The sequence below is a fragment of the Triturus cristatus genome, chromosome 4_2 (genome assembly GCF_964204655.1).
Source record: "Triturus cristatus chromosome 4_2, aTriCri1.1, whole genome shotgun sequence".
NCBI lineage: Eukaryota > Metazoa > Chordata > Amphibia > Caudata > Salamandridae > Triturus > Triturus cristatus.
This window is the reverse complement of record NC_140586.1, coordinates 472,906,136-472,912,356: the sequence shown is the minus strand read 5'-3', so window position 1 is coordinate 472,912,356 and position 6,221 is coordinate 472,906,136.

Sequence of the window (6,221 nt, the reverse complement as noted above, 5' to 3'; positions counted from 1 at the left end):
GGGAGTTAACTGGAAGTCTGCTGCTAGTATTAAAAGTGATTGTTTCAGTCTACATGTCAGAATTTTCAAATGAAATAGAAGAGGATTGAGATCTCACTTAAAACATGCCCTAGTGTTTCTTTCTGCGGCACTAACCATAATTTCTATGGCAAAATGAACCCCCTCATTTTGTTCCTTTTTAAATTAAATGTTTTAAGTGTTACCAGTTTATTCCAATCAAGATTGCTTCAGGTGTGCCATAATTTTGTCATAAGTAAGGCTTTTAGCGCTCTACTTGCTCTTTAGAACACTCTGGGAAGCTGCAGTAGAACACAAATGAATCAACTGACAGGCTGCTCCTGGTGAAATATAACAGGAAGATATTTGAGATCTCACTTAAAACGTCCTAATTTTTCTTTCTACAGCACTAACCATACTTTCTATGACAAAATGAACCCACTCAATTTGTTCCTTTTTTAATTAAATGTTTTAAGTGTTAACAGTTTGTTCCAATCAAGATGGCTTCAGGTGTGACATACTTTTGTCATAAGTAAGGCTGTTAGTGCTCTAGTTGTTCTTTAGAACACTCTGGGAAGCTGCAGTAGACACAAAGGAATCAACTGACAGTCTCTGCCCTTGTTGTATGTACATGTTTTATTGAGAATGTCAGACTTCATTCTCACATGACTGAGAAAGATAATGTGAATTTACAGAAAATATGCTCTCATTTTAGCTTCTGGATCACCTTCTAAACCTTTATGGGACAAGCCTGAGAAAATAGTTTTCTCTCAAACATGATTCTTGATATCCCAGTAGACGGTTTTTCACAGGGTAAAATCCCCTTAGAACACACCACAATTCCTAAAATTAGTATGGTACCATCAACAGATGAATTCTAATGTAACCAAAGTCTGTTATCACAATTTATAGTTCTCCTTTTAGTGACCCTCAAAATCTTCTATTCACTACAATGCATTTTAATGGGGTGCTATCATGTATATTGGTCTGAAGATGGCTGCCAGCAATTCCAGGATGAAGTGCTGACAGCCAATCAGATCTCACGATGAGATGTGTCATTATACTCCGCCCAGATATCAATATTTTTTTATTTTTTTATTTCTTAGAAACTACTGAACAGATTTACACCATTTGAAAAAAAGGTCACTTTCTGAACCAAGGGCTACCTTTTTGAACAAAATTGGTGTAAGTCTAAAGTTTCCTATGGAAATTAACATGGGGAAAATGCATTTTGGGACCCCCTTTTTTCTCAGCCCCCGCTTGACGAATCACCCCGAAACTTTCAAGACAGGAGCTGCCCGGAGCTGCCGTTAGTTTTGAGAATTTTGCGAAGATTCGTCAAATGGCGCCAAAGATATTGGCAAAAGAAAAAACGCTTTTTTGAATAGAAACAAGGTCCTAACTATAACTGCCTACTGGCGACTGCCAGGAGGAAAAAAAAAAATATATATATATATATATATATATATATATATATATATATATATATATATATATATATATATATATATATATATATGAACACTTTTCTCCATATCAAGAGAAAGCCTGCGCTAGAATCCTTGGGGAATTACCATTTTATTTACACACAGCACTTGCAAATAGGAACACTTTTCGGCAGATCACACAGCCTTTGTCATTCCCGCATTCTCAGCCCTGGAGCTGCCACCACCCCGGGACAGGCCCATCAATTAGAAAGGATGGGGGCTGTGTGGCCCCTCCCTCCTGGAGCCATAGATGGCCCTGGAGACCACCACCTCCCAGGGCTGTCTCGTGCTATGTCCCGGGGTGCCTAGCGCCAGGACATAGCTGTTGGCTGTGGCTTGGCAGGAGCTTTGTACTGCAAACACTCTGCTTTTAGCAGCTTGCTGAAAGCAGAGCAAAATTGCTTTCACAGAGAGGAAGCTCTATGTTCCCCAGCTCCCTCTCTGTGAAAGCAAACCCAGCACCGGCGGGAGGCATGGAGGTGGCAGGGGTCACGGGGGCCTTCAGGCTCCCTGTGAACCCCAACAAAATTCACTGGGTACCCTGAGTGGAACCAGGGCACCCAGAGAGGATGCCAGGCCCAGAGTATGGGTTCCCTGGGACCATAATCGGCCTGAGAGGTGGGGCCATGTGAGCCCATTACCTAGTAAATAAAAATGGTAAAAGAACCGGTAAGTCGCAGAGGCACTAACCCCTTTCACCTCCACTCTTCAAATGTGCCTCCTGGCATACTACTAGTAGAGGTATGAAGTCCCCTTGGCTCCAGAGGGTTCTTGGAGGCCAAATGCCCTCCTGTTACCTCTAGTATCCCTTGTGTTACCTTCAGTAAGTCCCACACAGTGGGATTGCTGAAAGGACTTTAGAGATAATCCCCCTTTCTCCAGCACTCTTCAAACATGCCTCCTGGTGCACTACTGGTTGGGGGATGAGCTCCTCTTGGACCTTGGGGGCCAAGAAGCCCTACTGTTACCTTCAGTAAGTCGAACACAGCGGGATACCTGAGAGCTGGTCAGCGGCCCTGCCCCCTTTCTCCAAGGTTACCGGTACATTATAGTTAGAAAATAGAATTTGAAAAACCTTAGAAATTCACTGAAAAAACAAAGGTTACAAGGACGTTATAGTTAGGCTAAGATTTCACTAGTACAAAACTAGTGAAATTCAGCAGTTATAGTTACCTGAGCTAACAATAACTTATACCCCTGCAATGCATTGCGTATGACCTCATATACTACAACACTGATGGCATGGTCAGTGACTCAGCCTAACTATAACGTCCCTGTCACCTTTTGTTTTTTCAGTGATGTCACTGACCATGTCATGAGTGATGTAATATGTGATGTCATCAGCAGTTCATTGCTGGGGCGCGAGTTATAGTTAGCTCTACTAACAATAACGTTCGAATTTTTCTGGTTTTGTACGAGTGAAATGTAAAACTAACTATAACGTCCCTGAAACCTATGGTTTTTTCAGTGAATTTCTAAGGTTTTTTAAAATGCTAATTTCTAACTATAACGTCCCTGAAAGCTACGGTTTTTTCAGTGAATTTCAAAGGTTTTTCAAATGCTAATTTCAAATTATAATGTTCATTAAACCTATAGTTTTTATAGTGATTTTAAATTATCATTCCATACTCAACCTGGTGAAAACAGCCGATAGCGTCAGTTTTCCAGCACTATCTCTTGCAAAAAAAAATTGCCACAAATGAGAGCAACAACTAACGCTAATAATATGCAGAGTAGGCGTTCCTATGCAAAAATAACATGAAAACACCACTTACCGATGTTTTCAATGAGCAGCCAAATCTGCCTTGCGATCCAAAAACAGGCGATAAGCTGCGTTAGCAGTAGGAATGTAACATCTGCCTTTTACTGGTGTAAAGTAGAACAACTACCTACAGTGTGAAATGGAGCCCAGCCCAGAATCACCTCTGAAGACCAACACATGTCATAGAGCTACTGATCATGCACCTCCCACACCCAAGAAGGCCACAAAACCCACTGCCACCACTCTCAGGATCTCCCCCCCGGACCACCCCCCACTACCACCGAGGCAGCGCACAACAGGACAGCAAACCTTCCAAAACGGCATGCACCTCAGCCACACAATAGTTGAATGTTGCAAGATGTGGCAACCAAACGTGTGAAGGAGGCAAGTCACCCACCAATAATAATGCACACAATACCAAGTGTGGCGGTGATGTGCTGGACAGACCTCACTATGCAGAGCACAAACCTCTCCATGTGTACATATACTGCTGGTGCTACTAGTGTTGTGGACGCAACCATGTTACCTCAGGCAGTGGGGAAGATCTCGGTCATGTACCTGTGTCGTCGTCTCCTGTAAGTGGAAGCACAGTGGGCTGGTCCAACGTACACCACTCCAGAGTAGAAGTGTCATTAAATAGTCCGGGGCTCTGGGCATGGTTCACATGTGTGAAGGCCAATGCGTCTGCCAGAGCGGCGGCCCTCACTCTGCCACGTGGCTGCCACCATGACTGCGGGCCTCTTCGACACAGGCCCCCTGCGAACACAGCGGCACAGCACCGCAGAGTTATGTCTGTACACACTACTGCCTTCGATCTACACTGCGTACAGCAGGGTTCACAATTCAGATGGAGTCGCGATTGCAGATGATGCAGTCCAGTAGGCAAGACACATTGCTCCCAGTGCGGCCTGCCCAGACCACGCATCATTGCAGGGTGCGTACACGCTGAGAGCCAGAGGTACCACTAACTCAGTGCACCACAAGTCAACACCACGTGGCCTTATTAAGCCAGAATTTATTAGACAAAAGACATTGCAATCAGTGCGGCCTGCCTGGACCACGCATCATCGCAGGGTGCGCACACGCTGGTTGCTTCAGGTGCCACTAAGTCACTTGCACCACAAGTCATCACCACGTAGCCTTATTAAGGCAGAATTCATTAGACTAAAGACATTAGACTAAAGATATTGCTACCAGTGCGGCCCGCATCATCGCAGGCTCCGCACACGCTGAATACCACTAACTGTGCAGCCAACTCAATGCCACGTGGCTGTGGGCCCTTGCTGACTGCTGCCTCTGGCTTACACTGCGGTCAGCATGGCTCACAATTAAAATTGAGTCTTGATTCATTAATTACAGAGTCAATTAGACAACTAACGACAACGTCCCTGAAACCTACACAATATCCTTTTAGTATCCTTGCTTCAAGAACATTTTTCATATCAATTACAGCTTTAGTACAATGACCAAATTCATCTTGCAAGTCCAAAGGAACACTGAATGGTAGTTTACACTTCGGCCAGCAGAGCTCACAGTTCGAATTCAGTCTTGATTCATTAATTTCAGAGTCCAGTAGGCAACTAACTATAACGTCCCTGAAACCTACACATTTCGACAATGTATTCCATACATATTTTATCTTTTGTTACGTGCACTGCGGTCAGCATAGCTCACAATTTTCATTGAGACATGATTTATTAATTGCAGACAGAATTGTACTCTATGTCCTCGGATTTTGTCAAGAGGAAGTGACAAAAAGCATTCCTCAATGTCTGTGCTTATTTCTGCCTTCCATCTACATTGCGGACTGCAGGGCTCCCAATTCAGATCGAGTTGCGATTGCAGATGACGCAGTCCAGTAGGCAACAGACATTGCTACAAGTGTGGCCCTCCCGGACCGCGCATCATTGCTAGCTGTGCACACAGAGAATGCTTCTGATGCCCCTACCTCAGTGCACCACAACTCAAGGACCCTTTAAGATAGAATCTTTTGTGTATGATTCCAGATCTGCTGCCCCTATCTCAGTGTACCACAAGTCATGAACCCTTTACAATACAATCTTTTGTGTATTATTTCACATCTGGTGCCCCTAACTTAGTGCAGCACAAGTCATGGACCCTTTATGATTGAATCTCTGTGTGTGATCCGATGATTACTGTTGTACTTGTTGCCAGCACCAACCATTCCCTGAGGGCTGGCTTACACTCACCCCACACGCATCCAGCACAGACATCACTGGACATGTGACCCTGGTAATAAAAAGGGGCAGAGCGCATGTGCCCGTACCCAGTTCCACTATCTATCTAACTGTGTTTGTGTGTTTATTATGTATGCATGATGCTGCCCCTGAGCCCTACCACATTACATTCTGCTGTGGACAGCGCTCGCAACCATGTTACCTCTGGCAGTGGGGAAAACTTTGGTTATGTAACTTTGTCTCGGTCATTGTATAAGTACATAGGTAGAGACTGGATCATTGGAGTACTGCAAGGAGAGTGTATAGTGAATTTATAAGTGCTTCAAAATTGGCGGAGTGATTGGATAAGTACTAGGCCTGGGCAGTAAATTCCGTTCCACTCGTGGAATTTGCAGAAACTGGGTAATTTTGCATTCTGCGGAGAACGCGGAATTGCCAAAAATTCCACGATCCGCGTCTTTGTGGAATTTTTTGCTTGTTCGCTCTTTCAAAATGCGTGTTTGCGAGATATTTCACCACGAGCACACAAAAAGCGTTCGCGAACAGGAAAAAAGCACCGCAAATGGGTGGAACAAGCAATTCCACGTGTTCGCAGAACTTTTGCGTGCTCATGGAGATGTGTTACCGTTTCGCGGAGCTTTGCGTAGCGCAACTATTCAAATTCCGCTCACCCATAATAAGTACATATGTTAACGGAGCCTAACCCCCGAGCACGAGCTTGACTCTAATTGGCTGCCCTCCATGTGCCTACAATGGAAATTTGTGCTTTGCATGGCC